Source organism: Chiloscyllium punctatum, chromosome 36 (assembly GCF_047496795.1).
Source record: "Chiloscyllium punctatum isolate Juve2018m chromosome 36, sChiPun1.3, whole genome shotgun sequence".
Classification (NCBI taxonomy): domain Eukaryota; kingdom Metazoa; phylum Chordata; class Chondrichthyes; order Orectolobiformes; family Hemiscylliidae; genus Chiloscyllium; species Chiloscyllium punctatum.
This window is the reverse complement of record NC_092774.1, coordinates 38,482,347-38,502,823: the sequence shown is the minus strand read 5'-3', so window position 1 is coordinate 38,502,823 and position 20,477 is coordinate 38,482,347. Positions and strand designations below refer to the sequence as shown.

At 43.3% G+C, this 20,477-nt stretch overlaps 1 long non-coding RNA gene across 1 annotated transcript in view; it reads right to left on the bottom strand.

The window, feature by feature from the left end:
* LOC140460417 (uncharacterized) overlaps positions 1-9,581 on the bottom strand; it is a 55,441-nt gene extending 45,860 nt beyond the window's left edge. The window contains exon 1 of the long non-coding RNA XR_011954080.1: positions 9,313-9,581. This is a non-coding gene — a long non-coding RNA (uncharacterized lncRNA). The remainder of the gene's footprint in view (positions 1-9,312) is intronic.
* Between the last annotated feature and the right edge of the window lie 10,896 nt (positions 9,582-20,477).

The following is a 20,477-nucleotide window of genomic DNA, read 5'->3' as shown; positions in this document are numbered from 1 at the left end:
GACATAGCATTAGTTAGCGAATCATATGAGGGAATGAGATACAATTTAAAACTAGTAGAAAGATTCTATACTAATACGGGAATGGAGGTAAATGTTAAAAAGACTAAAGGGTTTTATTTTACTGTTAAAAATAAAACAATTATTTATAATGACACGGCTAATTGGAAATTCAATGACGGAAATATTCAATTTATAGAACCAGGTCAAACAGATAAGTATTTAGGTGCTAAAATAGACCCGTGGATTGGCATTAGCCAATCAGACTGGGAAGGTCAGTTAGAAAATTAGATTAGTAACTTAAAAATATCGCCCCTAAAACCTTTACAAAAATTAGAGCTTTTAAAAACCTATTTTATACCTAGATTGTATTATTATTTAATATGATCAGAATCTTCAATTAACTATCTTAACAAATTAGATAACATAATTAAAAATGCTGCAAAAGAAATATTACATCTTCCGCAGTCGGTCACGGATGGCGTATTATATGCTAGATACCGTGACGGAGGCCTTGCTTTAAAGAGATTGGCAACCTTCATCCCAATTTCGATCATGAGAAAATTCGGGACGCTCCATAGATTCTCAGATGAAATTTTGCATGCCTCATTTCATTTTGAGGGTGAAAGTGTAGCAGAGAAGATGCATAAATTGAGCAAATTAAAGAAGTTGGAATCGATTTGGAACCCGAATATTAATCGACAAGTGGAAGAAAGTGGTACTATCGGGGAAGATAGTGATGGGAGTTGGAAGAGTTTAGCAACACCAATTATGGGAACTGGATATTAACGGAAATTAATAGATGGATAGCCCTCCCATGTCAAGGAGCTGGCGCTCATTACTATAAAAACGTTAGTATTTCGAATAATTGGTTGAAGGTCCAATTTATGAAGACATCTAAAGTAATTAATTCAATTTTATTGAGGACTAATCTATTTCCGACAAGGCCATCCTTGTCGTATGGAAGGCCTTTTAATGTTAAATCCTGCAGAAGATGTAATGCAACTTCAGAGACGTTGGCACACATCTTGGGATGGTGTCCCTATGTTAAGAATATGCGAATAAAAAGACACAATAGGGTGGCAGAAGAGTTAACTAAATTGGTTAGGAAGAATGGGTGGACAATTTTTATAGAGCCAAGGATCAAGGAGAAGGTAGGGAAATTCTGGATCCCTGATCTAATTTTTAAGAAAGATCAGCAAATAGTTGTAGTAGATGTAACAATAAGGACGGACCTTCAAATTAACTCCTTGGAAGCAGCATGCGAAGAGAAGACAAGTAAATACCAACATTTAAAGGCTGAGATAATGGACCTCACAGGAAGAGGAAACGCATCCTTCCATGGTTTTGTGATAGGTGCCCAAGGGAAATGGCTGGAAAAAAATGATGAGCTCATAAAAAGCCTCGGGATCCCGAAATTTAAATCTTTCGCTCAGAACATCACAACCCTTGTTTTGTCTCTGACCCTTGAACTGCTGCGAATTTTTATGGACTCATAAGTACTCCATAATTTAATAACATTTTAGGAATTTTTAACTGTAGAATTTTAAATAGTATTTGTTGTTTTAATTAATTTTAGATATTTTAATTTTTTAAATGTTTTTAGTAATAAAGTTTGGTAGATTTTAGTTCACATAAATAATTGGTGGTGGGTAATAGGTGAAATAAATAAAGTGCATGCTCAACACAACAGGTGATGAGTGGGTAAACACTGTTTAATGGTTGATTAACCCAGCTCATCCCTCCCCTTGCTGAGTCCTGATTCAACATTGTTTTTTGTCGTTTCCCTTAACATCATCTGGCTGTGGTTTCGCTGGATAGGGGTATTCACGTGTCGACGAGTGACGTTAAAACTCGAAAAGGACACAATCCATCGCATATGGGGAGTGCATCAAGTACTGCTGAGTGTGATTTTGGGAAGCAAAAAGTGTGTAAATCCAGGATGAACCTGCAATGTAGTTGGGGTAAGAGTCATGGCTTAAAGTATTCCTACATAAAGACTCATTCTAAGAGAATAAATGAATCAAGAAAAGGGTTCAGTAAACTCGCGTGGTATTTGAGCAAAACTCAAGGGAAAGGATTGCCGTCTCCAGAGTTCTTAAGAGACAGCGTGTTTCAGGGTGATTTTAGAGTTGGAGCCACCATTAGTTGAGCTGGACTCACCAAAGACATACCGGGTACATGGTTTCTTGGTTTACGAAAATTAAGGCATTGAGGCAGATGCGCTAAATGCGAGGGGGGACCTCCGGAGGTAAAAGCAAGTCAAAGGGAAAAGATAACGGTACCATGAGAGAGAGCGAGCGAGCTGAACACTTTTCCAGTAATGCTGAAAATGGGCTCCTGCAAGATCAAACAAAAGGAAAGTCCACACTGGACTTGGAATGGCCAACCAAAAAATACAATACATGCTAAATAATTATGGCCCAGAGTCTGTAAAGCAGTTAATATTGTGAATTAAGGAATGTGGCTTTCTGGAGGGAGGAAGTTTTCGTAAAAGGCAGTTGGAAATATTGAGGTCGAGGTTGGAGGAGAGAGAGGAGGAGAAAAGGAAGGGAAAAATGGAACCTGTGAATTGGAGTGCTTAGAACATGTGGAAGGCTGAGGCTGATATCAGGGAAAGGAAATCTCAAGTCAAAGATAGATCAAATACACGTGCAAACACCAGCACATGCAGACGCACGTGGAAAACAACCTAATGAAGCTGTGCAGTGCCTTAAATCTGTTTCAGATCCTGACCTTGATGACTGCCCTCCAAGACCTACAGCCCCCCGATGAGATCCGCCTGGCGAAGGTCCCAAGTCAGCGGCTGTCGCCTCAGGGTCTGCTGGATCAATGATAGCACGTCATACATGCAACCAATTGAAGCAAGAAGCCCAAAAGAAGGACAGCCACTCCAAGATGGAAAGGCATCCAGGGTCTGTCCACGATCATCCCCTGACAGATGACGAGTCAGAGGGTACTGGTGTACGATCGTCTAACCAGGTAGTTCTGCAATCCCCAATGGTTGAAGTCACAGGCTCAGAAGAGTATCCAGTGTTGGTCCACCAGCCATGATCCATGAAGGATCTGGAAAGTGCCTATGGGCAGTTGCCTGACCCACGCAAGGTTGGAGGTAATAAGTTCGCTGAAGAAGTGACAAAGTTCTGTACTGAGTTCCATCCCACATTGCATTAGATGAGACATCTCCTGGGATGAAAACAGGATGCCGATGTCACCAAAATCAAGTATAAATGGCCAGCCGTAAATGTCCCTGCCAGAGTAGCCGACCCGCAAGCGGACGAGAACGGAGACTTTGATGCTTTTGTGGCAGCCGCCCGTAGGGAGGCATTCCCAGTGCAAATGGAAATGACCAAAAGTGCAATGTGTAAACAACAAGGTGAGATGCTGTATGAGGCACACCTGAGAAACAGCTTCTTCAATGAAATGAAGGACAATATAGCGATAAAGGTAAAAGACACATGTATTACCTGGGACATGGGAAAGCTGAATTTGATAGAACAACACGCGATACATGCTGAAAAATTGCTTCCGCAAGAGAAGGATAAGTGGAAACTAAAACAGCAAGCACATAAAGCTCAGCTTACTATGATGCAAATGGTCGCCCAGCCGTTGGAGGGAGGTCACAGAAGAGGAAGAGGTGCAGGCAGAGGTAGATCTGGCAGGTGCTTAGTTTGCGGAGCAATGGACCACTGGACGAGACAGTGCCCACACAGACACCCTCAATCGGCCCTGGAGGCTGAGTGATAGGATGACTGACAGGGGAAAGCTGAGGTGGAGGTGGGCAGCCCACGAGGTACAGGTAAGCCTCTTTCCTTTATGCTTGGCAATAAAAACTCACTTATACTAATCTCTTCTACGAACCTTACAGGCACTGAGCCATGTCCCACCTCTATATCAAGCACTGAGATTGTGAAGTGGGACAGTATGTTCAATATCACAACGATGCGTAGTTGATGCCTACCTCTATGTTCTATGGGGAAGGTACATCTGGTACCTTTTAAGTAGATACAGGGGCAACATACTCAGTCCCTAAATTAAGCCAGTTTAGACAATCGACACGAATAAAGATGAGTGAAAGGTTCCTGAACACAATGAGTGCATCAGGAGTGGTGGTGGGGGAGAGATTTTCTGCACCCCTATTGTGCGAAACTATTAACAGGGAAACATTCCAATTCTCCTTCCTGTTATCGGAATTTTGACCTTTAAATCTGATGGGTTGGGATCTCATAGGGAGACTGGGTTGGATTTGCTCAGTACCCATACAGGCTTGCAGGTAATTCAAAAGGGAAGATTTATCTGTGCAGGCTGTAAAATATGACCCACGACCCCTGATGTATGTCTATGAGTGGGGATTAAGCCAGACAGTGATAAGTTCAGTGAGCAATTCACTCGCCCTGGAAGCAAGCAACTATGTTAATCCTATTAACACCAATTTTCTTGCTGGAGATATGCTGCACTGCACAGTACACATACACCGTGACGGCCCTGACAAACCATCTGAGAAAGATTGGTTCAGGGGATTGGTTAAACCAGATCAGTTAGTATTGTACCAATTTCATTGGAATGATTACAGATGTGCAGTCAGTGTGAACTTATCTCCGGTATCTGTAACAGCAAGCAGACCTTAAGTTTTTGATGTGGAAGGCTATTTTCCTCATGTGTCACTGGTGCCATGATTTGGGACCATGGGTGCTAAAGGCACAAAGAACGAAAGGTTGGGTCTTCAGTGACTATGTGGGTATCTGGTTCAATGCAGATACGCGGACACATAGGAAGAAACTAAGTTGGCTAACTCAGGCAGATGGAGCAGTCCAAGTAACCCCCGCTCGCCCTGAAGAGCCTCGGAGGATAGCCTGGCATTTCCCCAAGATAGAAGGCTCAGACCCAAGATTAAAAACGGTCCCTACGGAGTTGTGGGCAAAAGGCAAGCACGATGTGGGGCTCATACGAGGCTGTGAACCCACACAAATAACCCTGAAGTCTGAGTATTGTCCTTACAGAGCACAACACCCGTTAAAACCAGAGGCTATAGGAGGAATTACTTCAGTCTTTGAATCCCTCCTCAAGGCTGGGGTGATAATCCCGTGAGAACTCACTGGTGAGAACCCCCATTTTTCAGGTCAAAAAGACAAACATTCCCAGTGAACCAAAGGAATGGAGGTTTGTTCAAGACTTGCAGTCAGTCAATAATGCCGTTGTCCCACACACCCCAAATGTTGCCAACCCCTATACTATATAAGCTCAAATTCCACCGGACAGTAAATGGTTCTCTGTTGTGGGTTTAGCAAATGCCTTTAGTGTACCGGTACACCCAGATAGTCAATTCTGATTCGCTTTTTCATTCAAAGGGAAATCATATACAGTAACCTTGACAAAGTCGCGTGAAGGTAAGTCCCCCACCATATATAACAAGGCTGTACACAGGAGTCTGGAGACTCTTGTTCTAACCCCAGGGTTAGTGCTCCTGCCATATGTAGATGATTGCTCGATAGCGGCAACAACAAAGGAACAATGTGAGAAGGATAACCTTGTGTTGCTCCGCCATCTAGTGAGGGAAGGGGACAAAGCCAGTCTCACAAAGCTACAATTTGTGCAACAACAGGTAAAGTTCTTAGGTCACTTAATATCTGAACAAGGGAAGGCCATTGGTCAAGACAGAGTTCAAGCAATCCAGCAAATTCCAAAGCCTCACACGAAGAAACAATTGCTGTCATTTTTGGGCATGTGCTCCTACTGCAGAATGTTTATCCACATTACGCAACCCTTGAGGTGCCCCTAAGTGACATAGCCCATGGCAAAGGAATGCAGAACCAGAGTCCGTTGCATTGAACCCATGAGGCCGAAAATGCCTTTGTTGAATTGAAAAAGGAGCTCCAAACTACACCTACACTGGGGATTCTGAATCCAAACTAGCCTTTTGTACCAATGGTATATGAAAAGCGTGGCTGCATGACATCTGTGCTGTTACAGGATCATGGGGGATGATTGAGGCCGGTCGCATATTTTTCGGCTAAACTAGACCCCGTAGCGGCAGAATTGCCTAAACGTCTGCGAGCCGTGGCTGCGGCTGAAAAGGCTGTTGTTGCATCCAGGGATATAGTCGGCTATGGAGAATTAACCCTTCTGGTCCGACATGCGGTATCCTTACTGCTTTCCGAGCAAAAGACAGCACACTTGGCGGCAGCACGTTGGCTCAAATACAATAGTGTTATTGGAGATGCCTAACATTACAATTAAGCAATGTAATCTCCTTACCCACAGAAGGAGACGGAGACCCACATGATTGTGTCGCTGTAACTAATGAGATTTGCAACTCTAGACCAGATTTGCAGGATTCACCACTTCAGAATCCAGATATGGAGTTTTTTGTGGACAGGTCAGCATTCAGGAGCAAGGAGACGGGCCAGAATTGTGTTGGGTATGCTTTAGTGACTACCCATGATCACTCCCTTCTCATCTGTCAGCACAAGCAGCGGAGCTTATAGCCTTGACTGAGGCCTGTAAATTGGTTGAGGGAAGGACAGTGAATATTTACACCAATAGCAGATATGCATTTGGGGTAGTACATGATTTTGGAACCCTGTGGAAACAAAGGGGTTTCTTAACCTCCACCGAAAAGCCCATCACACACAGTGGCCTGATCTCTGACCTCCTGGAAGCAGTCCTATTGCCTAAATCAATCGCTGTGTGTAAATGTGAAGCCTATACAAAAAATAACGATTTTATTTCTCAAGGCAATGTGAGGGCAGACTCAGCAGCAAGAACGGCAGCCTAGCAGCCGCCAAGTGAGCAGACGGACATGTGTATGACAAAAGTTTGTACCCCAACAGCAAACGTATGAGAGTTACAGTCACAGGCCACGCCGGAAGAAAACAGTGGTTGGCGAAAGCAGGATGCAGTGTGAGGGAAGGAGTATGGTGTGGCCCCAATGGTAAACCCTGTCCACCACAATCATTATTTCCATTCTATGCTAAAGGACCATGTGTCAAAAGGGGGGATGTATGACAGTATTTCGGCACACTGGTACATTAAGGGATTTACTCATTACTCTCAGAGATATTGTGAACGATGTTTATCTGTGCCACTAATAATGTAGGGAGGGGAATACAGATCAGTCAGGCAGCACACCCCCAATCCTTTGAACATTTACAGATTGATTTTATTAAACTAATGCCCAAAGGGAAAAGGTATGTCTGGTAATAGTTGATATATTTTCCAAGTGGGTGGAAGTGTTCCCCACGTCTAAACAGGATGCCAGTGCAGGAGCCGAAGCTTTGCTAACTGTGATAATTCCAAGATGGGGCATCCCTGAAAGGCTTAGGAGTGACAATGGGACACCATTTGTCAATAATACTTTACAGCAGGTCAGTGATTATTCGGGAATAAACATGAGACAACACTTTGCCTACCACCCAGCAAGCAGTGGGGCAGTGAAAAGAGAAAATGCTACCCTAAAAAATAAATTGACAAAATGCTGTGAGGAACTAGGAGTGACATGGACAAAGACACTTCCAATTGTGCTAGTGTATATGAGATCTAGGAGGAGAGGAAGAGCTAATCTTAGCCCATTTGAGATTTCGTTTGGTAGACCACCCAACACAGGAATTGGTCCAAGACCTAAGGTAAGACAGATAACAGGCCACTGTGAGGATGAGATGTTATGTTACTGTATAAAACTCTCTGCACTTTTGTCTCAAATACAGAATCAAGTGAAAGCAGCACTACCCCAACCAGCAGAAGTGAAGCTGTACGATCTAGAACCTGGATACTGGATAGTGATGAAAGAATTCAGGAAGAAAAGTTGGAAGGCAAAGAGGAGGCTGGGGCCATTTCAAGTGCTCCTTACAACACAGACAGCTGTTAAGATCACTGAAAGAACCACATGGATACACGCCAGCCATTGCAAATGTGTAGCTGGACCTGAGGAGACATCGGACAGCACCGGAACCAAACTAGCATCTACAGGAAAACAACACACATGGACCAAATACTTAACTACAGATGCAATTATCACAACATCCGCAAATGAGGCTGCATTAGGACATTATTTCAATAAGCCACCACACACCGCAGCACGGAGGAACTACAAACAGTAGAAGAGAAATACCTACACAGCACATTTGAGACACATACTCAATTAACCAATCTACTTATTTCTCAACAACAAACCCAAACAACCAGACATGATGTGCCCAGAAAATCCTAGCCATGTTTGTGGGCAGCATGGTAGCACAGTGGTTAGCACTGCTGCCTCACAGCACCAGAGACCCTGGTTCAATTCCTGCCTCAGGCTACTGACTGTATGGAGTCTGGTTTCCTCCCACAGTCCAAAAATGTGCAGGTTAGTTGAATAGCCATGCTAAATTGCCTGTAGTGTTGGGGGCAGGGGTAAATTTAGGGGAATGGGTCTGGGTGGGTTGTGCTTCGGTGGGTTGGTGTGGACTTGTTGGGCCGAAGGGCCTGTTTCCACTCTGTAAGTAATCTATCAACAAAGGCATATCTGAAATGACTTCCAGACTACTCCGATCTCTTGGCAACATGGTAGCCCAAAAACCTACCAACACACTTAGCAGCAGTGAATGAACTTAAAAAAAACACACACAAACAACCACCAAAACGAAAGCCATTTACAAATTACCATGCAAAGAATGCAACAAAGATTACGTCAGACAAACAGGCAGAAAACTAGCCACCAGGATACATGAACATTAACGAGCTACAAAAAGACATGACCCACTATCACTAGTATCTCTACTTACAGATGAAGGAGACCACTACTTTGACTGGGACAACACACAAGCATTGCGCAAAGCATGGCATCCCAACCAGAACTCCATCAATAAACATATCTATTATCGACCCCATCTACCATCCTCTGGGGAAAAGAATCGGAAATGATGTCACCCTAAGAAACCAAAACACAGAAATAGAAAGCAGGACATAACACCAACGCTTCAGTGAAGGCTTACTGATGATGTTATCAAGTGTGGTGACAAAACATCTGAAAATGAACCTTCTAGATCAGCGAGCAAACTTACATCTAGAATGACACAAAGGCTGCCACGAGGTTGGAATTCTCTCCCAGAAATGACAGTTGATGGTGCCTTCACCAAGATGGCCGCCCGCGCTCCCCGCCCCAATACAACACGCGCCTGACCCTCACAAAGATGGCGGCCGGTTGCCCGGGCAACGCAAAAGGTCCCTTCCCAATGAAGTAAACACTGGGCCGGTGGGTTTTTTTTCCGAGGCCTCAGTCCTCCCCCTAGGAGTTTATAAACTCCCCAGTCTCCCTCCTCCCGCGGTTCCCAATCCTACCCTGTCTCACTGTCTCCTCTCCCCGGGGGCAGGAGCCAGGTCTTGGCGCTCGGGCCTGGCGACCTCCCCGGGATGTTTCTGAAACCTGGTCCTGTTCTGAAGGAGGATCACCGGGACCCGAAACCCGTCCTCACATTTCTCCCGACACGAGCTGCCGGACCTGCTCAGCTTTTCCAGCGGGTCCTGTTCTTGTTCCTTCAGCCGCCGGCGCCATTCCTCTCCCACACTCAGTAACACGGTCTTTGTCCGGCCGCGGGACCTACACTGCACATGCGCCAAGGGGCGGGGTCCCTGCTTTGATGTCATCATTGGCTGTGGAGTCCTCTGACCAATCGGAGACAATAGGGGCGGGGCGATCATGTCATCAGCTTTTAAACTTTTCAGCCTGTTCAGAATGTTAATCTAACCTCTGGAAGGCTGAAACTTTGGGAAACTTTCAAATCGAAACAAAAGGATATTAAGAAAGGAATAAAAATAGCTAAGGTAGATTTCACGTTTACAGAGGGTAGAAAGTGTAAAATCATTGAGTACAGCTTTGAAGTCGTCGAGCCTGGAGGTAAGGAAGGGAATCACAGAGGGTTCCAGCAACAGCTACTTTGAGAATGGGACAGGCTCGAATCAGATGTCAGAGGTGGATACAGGTGTCTTCGTGTTAGCACAGATCAGAAGCTCCTCTCAGCATCAAATGCAGCTAGTTGCGAACAGCCTGACTGAATCTCAGTGAGTGACAAGGGAGAGAGATGGAGGCTGTAGCTCAGGAATGAAGATTGGTGCAGATGCTGGAAACAGTGGCTTAATTCTTCCCAACGTTTTATTTGTAATGAATCATCAATACGAAGAGTCTCCAGAACCAGAATGGACTATTAAAGTATTGAAGGTTCAAATTGGTTTGGCCCAATGGCCTTACTTCCACCCCGATGTCTTATGGTTTCAACTGGAGAGAAGGAACATGGTGAGGTTTAGCGAATCCACCTTCACCTTGTTAGAAATGGGGAAAAGAGTTGTTTTTGCAGATATAGAAAAAGCATACAGAAAAGGGGTACAGCAAGAGAACTATTAACTCTGCAGGTATTTAGGGAAGAGTATCTCTACTTGTAAGTGCATGATTGTGGATAATTAAGTCCTAACTTTAATGTAGATTTATTAAAGAAAATAATTCCTTTTACTGTAATGTTTAAAACAGCAGTTTCAGCAAAAAAAGCTAAGATTACTGAAACATATAAGCGAAGCATGAAAAAGATACATTGTTAAGATGTATGTACAAGAATGGAATGTACCTATGGATAATGAAAGAAGTTACAAAGGGGAACATCGAGATAAGAGCTTAGCCTTTTGACAGCACATGCAAAGGGGAAATTGCCAACTTGGAAAGAATGAGGCAATGGGCGTGGAGCATAGATGAGTAGAGGCGAAATAGTAAGAGAGATTGGGTAATTAGGAGTCTGGAGAGATGACCTCACTCAGCTCAAAGGGTATAACTGTACACTAACCTAAGTTCTAATTTGCGCTGATTTGCTTATGCAATTGAAGCTCTTACTTGCAAGTTCGTAATAAATTGTCTTGTTTCCAGTTTTGGTGGTCTCGTCTAAATTATATTGAATTTTGTTTCTAACAGATTTGGGGGCTTGTCCGGGATCCCATGCTCCGGTAGCTCGGCATTCTTGGAGAAACGGAGAAGGTGCACCTCGCTGATTTCGGCGATCTCTAGTTTCCCCTTGTTGCCGAGGCGGCTTTGGGCGAGCGTGATCCGGGCTGGGAGACCCTGGAAACAAGACGGGCGGACGTGGCTGGTTCGGTCAGGTGACTCTTGTGCACAAGTTCCGGGTAAGAAAGGTCTTAAAAGGTTTATCCGGGCGACTGGGGTAGGCAGCAGTATTTGCTGCCATTCTTATATATCCGGGGATCAGGGGAACCGGGGTGCTGGTGACTGGAATAGGCTAATCCAGTCAGCCAGGATGGGTAGCCGTTGATACTGTTGCAATTTGGATGTACCTGGGTGGCTGTAGTTGCTGCCAGTATGATATATCCGGGGATCTGGGGTACCGGGGTTATGGCCGACCGGGGTTGGTAGCGGTAGTTGCTGCCAGGTGGATACATCCGGGAGACCGGCAGCGGTATTTGCTGCCAGGTAGATGTGTCCACGTATCCGGTGCCAGTTGGATATATCGGGGGAACCGGGGTTCTGGGCGACTGGGTGAGGCGAACCCGATCAATCAGGGTAGGTAGCAGTTGTCACGGTTGCCAGGTGGATATATCCGGGGTATTGCCGTAGGATAAGGGCGCGCAAATTCGACCAGGTAACTCTTGTGCACAGACCAATGTAAGAAAAGGGACTTTTAAGTATTGGCTTGGTGGTCGGGGACGTGCAAGAAGTACGGGACGTACGAGAAGTACGGGTCATTGGCAGCTCTTAAATGAAAGTGTTTAATTGGCTAAGATTAATCTGATGAGTAAGGTGTCTACCTGATTCGATCACCCAGCCTTAGACCGGTTGTTAAGAAGGGAAATCCCCCACGCGAAGGTCAGGACTCTGAAGTGGGTGTGGAAGAAGGTGACACTAGACCTCAGTAAGGTTAACTAAATTATATAAAGAAACGGCCGATCATAGAAATGGGGAATAAAAATAGTGATTTAAGTTTAGAAGAGGACAAGAGAGGAACGTCCGAGGACCACATCCGAACGGACAGTGCTTTAGGAAAAATGTTTAGAGATTGGAAGTACAATCCTCAGACACGAGGAAAGGATAAAAAACAAATGATAAAATGTCAATGAAAAACAGCCTTACAGTCAGGAGGAATTAGATTATGCTTCATGTCTGAAGGGCTACTGAAGGTACACTTTGCAACTAACTTATGGCCAGACGCCCAGAAAAATATTCAAAAGCTGGAGGAGTCATTGTGGGAAACTCAAAGTGTGTGTGTTTGTGTGTTTGTGTGTGAGAGAGAGAGAGAGAGAGAGAGAGAGAAGAGCTGTACAGCTCGTAGAAAGTTTAACCCTTTGTGATTCAGTGTGAATGCACATTTGTTTGTTGGTGTTTGAATGTTCCCTGAAGCTTGAGATCCGGGACTGTTTTGAATCTGATTTCTATTGTGGAAATTTTAACATGATTTCTTTAAAGGTTAAGGATTTTGCAAGATGATGAAATAAAATGTTCTTTTTACAGGTCATGACTGCCTTACTATCAGTTTCTAACTAATCTCTTTTATCCTTACATAAAAACCATTTATGGAGGACAGTTGAAGTTTTAACTTGAATAGACAAATCCTTTTAAGGCAGCTCTGGTTATTTCACAACCTATAGCATTGTAATTGAGCAATGACTGGTCAGGACTACTTGGGAGGACTAGTTTTGGATTTGAATCAGGAGACTGGAACCGGGTGATTGTGGTGGATTTCAGAGTTGGGAACTGTGTGCATTTTGCATTTTGAATATTAAACACTGAATAAATGAATTTATAATAAAGAAATATATATTTACAAGTAAGATTCTAAAATGTATAGTTAGGAACAGGCTTTAATGAAAAGCAAGCATCAATTGATAAATTGTGTTTGAGATTACAGGGAGCAAGAAATATTGCAATATTTCTTTAAAAGAATCAAGGTCTAAACAAAACATTGGGTGATGAGGAATGGCCATGAGCTGGCCCTAAAGCTGTTCAGTTGGTTAAATTGGCTCAGCAATTGATCTGGCAACGTAACATGAGAAGCAGAAACAGAAGGCAAAAATAATGATAAGCCACGGTGAATGAGGTAATAAAGAAAAGGACAAAACTAAAAGGAGAAGGAAACCGGAATGGTGACGGGCAGCATGTTGAAACTAAAGGGAGGAGAAAGGATCGGGGAGGAGATGTTAAGGGGTCTGGTAGACAGGAACAAGGATCAAAGTGGAAATCCCCACAGGCGGGATGTTATTACTGTGGAAAGACAGGTCACTTTAAGAGAGAGTGTCCAGATCCGAAAAAGGAAGTAAAGGCAGTGCCGTTTGTGAATCTTGATGAAAAATAGGGGTGTCAGGAGTTCCTGCCCCCGGGGACCCACCAGGAACCCTTGATAAATTTAAAAGTGAGACCTTACAAAGGGGACATAGTTTTCCTAGTCAATACAGGGGCAGCAAGGTCATCCTTAAATTTTAAGCCCAAGGGAGTGGGAACAAAAAAAAAGTTAATTGGATTATGGCAACAGTTTTGTGATGAGGGGCACGAAGAATCAGTTTTGCGCTCATGACGAGATATTGCCACCAAATTGGGGATTTAATTAACTGCAAAAGGTGCTATGGAATCTGTTGAGGTTCTTAAAAGTGAATGTGCTCGAGCAAAACAATTACAGAAACAGAATAAGAAGTCAAAAGTGACTGGTAAGCAAACAGAACTACGCGATTACAGTTTTTAAAATGTTTCAATCACTTGTTGTGTTTCCATTCTGAATTATATAATATATATATAGTTAATAATTAGTATTTATAATAATTCAATTGTGTTAGCCTGAATCAATATTAATTGGCAGGATTCCTTCATACATTCTCAGTGATCTGTCATATTGATTCATAGTTAATTTAAAACATGACAGCATTAATTCATTGTTAATTAAAGAATGGAAAGCTACATTACTGGCCAGAGTGTGTGCAGGCAGTGGCAGTAACAGCCTTATTGGTAGAGGAGAGTCGGAAACTTACTTTTAGGGGAGCCTTAGTAGTCAGCAGCCCACATCAGGTACGGTCAGGAGAAGAAAGGGGCTTGGTTAGAAGAGCTGCTCTGAGGGAATGGAAAAGAGAGACATCCGGTGGGTGAGGGAGTGATACCAGCCAAAAACAAATTCCCCAATGTGGACTCACGTTGGAAGGGTATGGATGAACACGATAGAGGAAAAATGAGGGACTTATGAGAAATGGTCATTTTGGGTATTAAAGAAGCAGCACCTAAATCTCAGAATTCTTTTAAGCTTTTGAAGTAAGACAGGAAAAGGAGGAAGCCCCGTCAGCCTTTTTACAGAGATTAAAAGAAGCCAGTAGAAAATATTCGGGAATGAATCCCAATGATCCGGTAGCACAGGGACTTTTAAAGGTCCAATTTGTGACTAAATCATGGCCGGACATACAAAAGAAATTAGAGAAATTAGAAGGCTGGAGTGAAAATCAGATAGAAGATCTGTTATATGAGGCACAGAAAGTGTATGTGAGAAGGGAAGTGGAGAAACAAAAACAAAAATCCATAATAATGGTTGCAGCAGTTGAAGAAATTACGACGAGAAAGTTAATATTAGAGAACAGAGATAGAGAGCAGATGATAGGGGAAGGAAGCAACTGGCAGGATGTTAGTACTGCAGAAAAACAGAACATTTTAAAAGACAATGTCCAAGGTTAGGACGACAAAGAGAAGCGGTATCATTGATGATTTTTGATGAAGATTAGGGGAGTCAGGGGTTCCCTCCTCCTGTGACCCACAGGGAACCCTTGATAAATTTAAAGGGTGGGATCTGAAGGAGAGGAAACAGTATTTTTAGTGGATATGGGAGCAGCACGATCATCCCTAAGCTTTAGACCTCGCAGTGTTAAATTAACTAACAAAGGTCTCAAGGTTTCTGGAATAAAAGGCAAAAGAATTCTTAAATCAGAATGCAGGACAATGGCTCACAGACTCTAGTGTCTTGAAATATGAGACAATCTTAATAGAACAGGATGACCTTGTGTTAGTCACAGACAGTTGCATGAATCCAGCTGCATTTCTGTGGTGGAGAGAATGGGGTGGCCCCTGGCAATCCAGAACATGACTGCTTTGATATTACAGAATATCAGACTAAAGTGCGGATGAACTTAAGAGACATACTGTTGCATGCGAGGGCTCGGTTGTTTATCGACGGGTCCTCCCGGATGATTGAGGATAAAAAGCGCAATGAATATACTGTAGTAGACAGGATAGAGGGAAGCATTCTCAAGGCTGAAAGACTTCCTAACAGCTGGTCAGAGTTCAATAAGTTTTTAATGAACTATACTGTGGCGCTCGGCGCTTCTTTGACTATTCTTAGGAATAAAGGCCTGTTGGTACAGACACCGCCACTCGAGTTTGCAGTACATCGAATACAACCGGGTGATTGGGTCCTGATCCAGACCTGGAAAGATACCAAACTGCACCCGAGCTGGAAAGGACCATTCCTAACCCTCCTGACTACTGAGACAGCTATTCGGACTGCTGAGAAAGGGTGGAGTCATCACACTCACGTGAAAGATCCTCTGAACGCCCCAGTGGCAGAGTGGCATGCTCATCCTACAGACAATCCTCTGAAAGTTAAGCTGAAAAAGAAAGAATGAACTGAGACAAAAGACTCTTTGAACATTTGCTGATATACATATTGTTATTGATTGTAAGGGCTGTGTGGACTCACCTCTCCCTGGCACCTAAAAGATTAAGACAGATAGGCAGGATTGTAGACAAGGGTTAGAGATGAGCGGGTATTAGTATAGTATTGTAACGTTAGTAGCACTAACTATTCAAGGAGATGGGAAAAATCACTTTACTTCACTATGCCAAAATTATGCTGAACAAAAGGGACTTGCTGACTGTTGGGTCTGTGCAGAGTTCCTACACCATGGCGAATCTGGAACCCCACCTCGGTAATACCATTCACTAAAAAAGAAGTGTACGATGTACAACAATTTGATGTGGGTTCAAATAATACAAAGTGGAGATTTGAAAGAAGCAAATAGAGCTTTGTGGGATGGTTCCCAAGGCCAGCTCCAAGAAATCAGGGCGCTATTGATAGTGTTAGAATTTCCCCACCAAAAGGAGCAGTGAATACCACCTGTTTCTGTCATCAGAATGATGCTGCACCTTTCCAACTAGGAAAATCATCTTGTGTCCACACCACACTGCCACGACCACTCCCCGAATGTTAAACGGAACATATTGGGTATGTGGTCTGAAGGCCTATCCATTTATTCCCGGGGAAAAATATGTTTGTGTGATAAACACTTCCTCAAAACCAGAAAGGTTGGAGTGGCTGCTGTTCCCTCGCTTATATAGTCCCTCACCTCCGAATAGAAAAGCATGAGCCCAACCTGAGAAAGGAGGGGGAATAAGACATAAGACCCGAGAGGTCTCTGATGAAGACTGTCTGGTGTGGACACTGCTCCCAAGCTACGGCACTACAAGGGCAAGGGTGGAAATACAGAAACTGGCGGCTGCCCTTGAAAATTTAATTAATGGTACCGCCAGCACAATGGGGGAAACTCAATCCCAAATATCGGCCATAACCACTGAAATGATTGCCACAAGACTAACAGCTTTACAAAATCAAATGGCTTTAGACTATCTTTTGGCCGAAAAAGGGGAAACTTGTGCTCTGATTAGTAAAGAATGCTGCACCTTCATCCCAGACACCTCTTCCATAGTGGAAGATAAGGCAGAAATAATAAAGAAAAAGATAAACAATATAAGACAAATTGGAGATGAACTCCGAAAAGATGAAGGATGGGGATGGGAATGGGGTAACTGGAGATTGACCGGGTGGGGAAAATGGTTAGTGAATTTAGGCATTTATGTGCTACTAATAATTGTAGGTTTACTGATAGGGTTTAATGTGTTAAAATTGATAATGACTGAGCTGGTAATGTCTTTGGGAGGACAACAACCAATAATGGTCATGACAATAGCACAAGTGCAAGAAAGAGAGAGTAACAGATTACTCCCAGAGTTTAAAAAAAGACAAACTTAGAAGGACAGAAATGACTAGATTGTGAACCTCGACACCACAGGGTGAAAAGAGGGCAGAAAATAAGATTGCAAAAACAACAAATGGTTAAGAAAAGAAATGGGGGAATTCTTAGAAATGGGGAAAAGTATTGTTTTTGCAGATATAGAAAAAGCATACAGAAAAGGGGTACAGCAAGAGAACTATTCACCCTGCAGGTATTTAGGGATTTTTCAGTGTATAATTGTGATTAATTAAATACTAACATTGGTGTGTAATTACTATAACAAAAAGTTATTTTTGTAAAATTATGCTTTCAGCAAAAAGCTGAGATAACCGAAATGCTTGAGCTACACAAAATGATACAAGTTAATGAAATGTCCGAGGATGGAATGTACCAGCAGAATTGATACAAAATGTGAAACCAGATCTAGATGTACTGTCGACAAAATAAATGTATGTGTCAGCATTTACAGAGAGGAAGGTTGCCAACCTGGGGAAGGGGGAAGTAATAAGGGTGGAGCACAGCTGGGTAGTGGTCTGGTACAGTGAGAGAGATTGGGTAAGTAGGAGTCTGGAGAGATGACCTCACTCAGCTCAAAGGGTATAACTGTACACTAACCTGAGTTCTAATTTGCTCATTTGCTTCTGCATTTGATGCCCTTACTTGCAAGTTTGTAATAAATTATCTTGTTTCCAGCTTTGGTGGTCTTGTCTAAATTTTATTGATTTTGTTTCTAAAATATCAAAAAGGACAGCAAAAGCTTCTGTTGGTATGCTAATGGGAACAGAGTCGCTGAGCTAAGTGTGGTACCTTGGAAGATGAAAACTGTGAGTTCGTGGAGGAACATTGAAGTGGCAGAGATGATCTCAGTTTTTATGTTGGCAGACAACAGAACTATTCCTATTAGAATTGGCAAGTCAGAGGCGATAGAAAGGGTAGAACTTAAACAATCAACGTTGAGAGGGTAAAGGTACACAGCAAACTATTTGGACTGAGGACAGACAAGTCGACTGGTGCTGATGGCCTACACCCTGGGTCCCGAAGGAAGTGGCAGCGGAGATAGTGAACTCATTAGTTACAATATTCCAAAAATCTCTTAACATGGGAAAGATTCATTGCGTTTATTTAAGACTGAGATTATATATATATATATATATATGTGTATGTTCCTGATTGTCAAGAGGATCAAAGCTTACGAGAAGAAAGCTGGAGAATGGAGTTGAGAAACATCTCAGCCATGATTGAATGGTGGAGCAGACTCTATGGACTGAGTGGCCTAATTTCTGCTCCTGATCTTATGTGTCGTATGATCTTATGGTTCCATTGGATTGGAAAAATTCTAATGTAACACCTGTATTCAGAATGGGAGGGGGGCCATATGTGGGAAATTGCAGACCAGCTTGTTGAACATTTGTTATAGAGTCATAGAGATGTGCAGCACGGAAACAGACTCTTCAGTCCAACTTGACCATGTCAAAAGATATCCTAACCTAATCTAGTCCCATTTGCCAGCATTTGACTCATATCCCTCTAAACCCTTCCTATTCATCTACCCATCCAGATGCCCGTTAAATGCTGTAATTGTACCAGCCTCCACCACTTCCTCTGGCAGCTCATTCCATACAAGCACACCCTCTACATGAAAACGTTGCCCCTTAGGTCCCTTTTACATCTTTTCCCTCTCATCCTAAATCTATGCCAACTAGTTCTGGACTCCCTCACCCCATTGAAAAGACCTTGTCTGTTTATCCTATCCATGCCCGTCATTGTTTTATAAACCTCCATAAGGTCACTGCTCACCCTCCGAACCTCCAGGGAAAACAGCTCCTGCCTATTAAGCCTCTCCCAAATGCTCCAACTCTGGAAACATCAGTGTAAGTCTTTTCTGAACCTTTCAAGGGATCAGGCAGGAAAATGGGGGTGATGAGCAGTCTGGATCGAATGGCACAACAGTCTTGATGGGCTGAATGGCCTAATTCTGCTCCTATATTTGTGAACTTTTGAACTCTGGAGCAGGCAGGACTTGAACCCGATCCAGGGTTAGGGTCACTACCTCTGTGCGACAAGACATCCAGAAAAATATCAAATCCTCCCCATCGGGGAATTGCACCCCCAGTCTCCTGAGTCACAGATGGGGATACTAACCACTACACTACCGAGGATGCTGGACAGTTGCAAGATGATGGAGATAGGGGTGGAGAATAGGTGGGTGCTTCAGGAACTATTATAGACATGAAAGTGTGAATGGCATCCTTATGTACTGTGTAAAAACAAGGAGTGCAGATGCTGGAAACCAGAATCTAGATTAGAGTGGTGCTGGAAAAGCACAGCAGGCCAGCAGCATCCGAGGAGCAGGACTAAGCCAGCCAATGATCTGACCTGTGCCACACAAGCACAGTCCCCCTGGAGTGTTACCAGAGGTATGTTCAGGCTGTAGGAAGAGATCCAATTCCCAGTTTGACCTGGAATGTAATCCCCACAGGCACACAGGGAGCGGTGATCCACTTGCTCCACATGTGGGAAGGGAATCACTGAGTCATTCAAATTCAAACACATCATTGACTTCCTACTGGACAGAAAGGATTAAACTTCTCAGCAACAACCGCTTTAAAAAAAATTCCATTTTTATAGTCGTAGCGAGAATCATAGTTTTCCAAACTGTGGGCCAATACTAGTGATGTTGAGAGACCAGGTTTGGAATGCATGCCCGCCCAGGTAACAATGGTTGCTATGGGGCTCACAGTGATGACTGAGGGGCCGTCACTTTAGATGCTCGGTTGTTTCTGTGTTGTTGATGAGGCTTGGCCTCATGGACTGATCTCTGAAGTCAGATTTAAAAGAAGCTTTGAAAATTATGAGAAAAATCATACCCAGAAAAGACAGTGAAAAACTGTTCACCATGGTAAGAACATTGAGAATAAGAATGCAGATTTCAAATCCATTACAAGGAAGAAAATGTGATGTGAGAAAGAAATTTCACACAGTGAGTAAATAGATCTGGAAGACATCGCAGGAACAGTGGTTGAAGCAGCTTCAGGTAAGAGCATTGGAAAATTATTTGATGACAAGCAATTTACCATTTTCCAAGGAAACGTCAGGAAAATGGCACAACATCAGAAAGCTCATTTAGAGAGATGCATGGACACAATTGGCTGAATGGCCTGCTTCTGTGATTTAGTAATTCAGTGGTTCATAATTGCTTCTCAGGTCTTCGTCAGTTGTGAACGTCAAGCTAACATCTGCTATTTTGTTTGGTCAGTCAGATTGATGTTTTATAACTGCAGGGATTGGGACTAGGACCCCAGGTATTCACAGTATGTGCCAATGATTTAGATGAGGGAACTAATTGGAATATGTCACAAATTGCAGATGACACGAAGCTGGGTGGAAGGGTGAGCTGTGAGGAGGATACAATGTTATTTCACAGTCTGAGTGAGTGGGCAAATGTATGTCAGATGCAGTTAGTGTGGATAAACGTG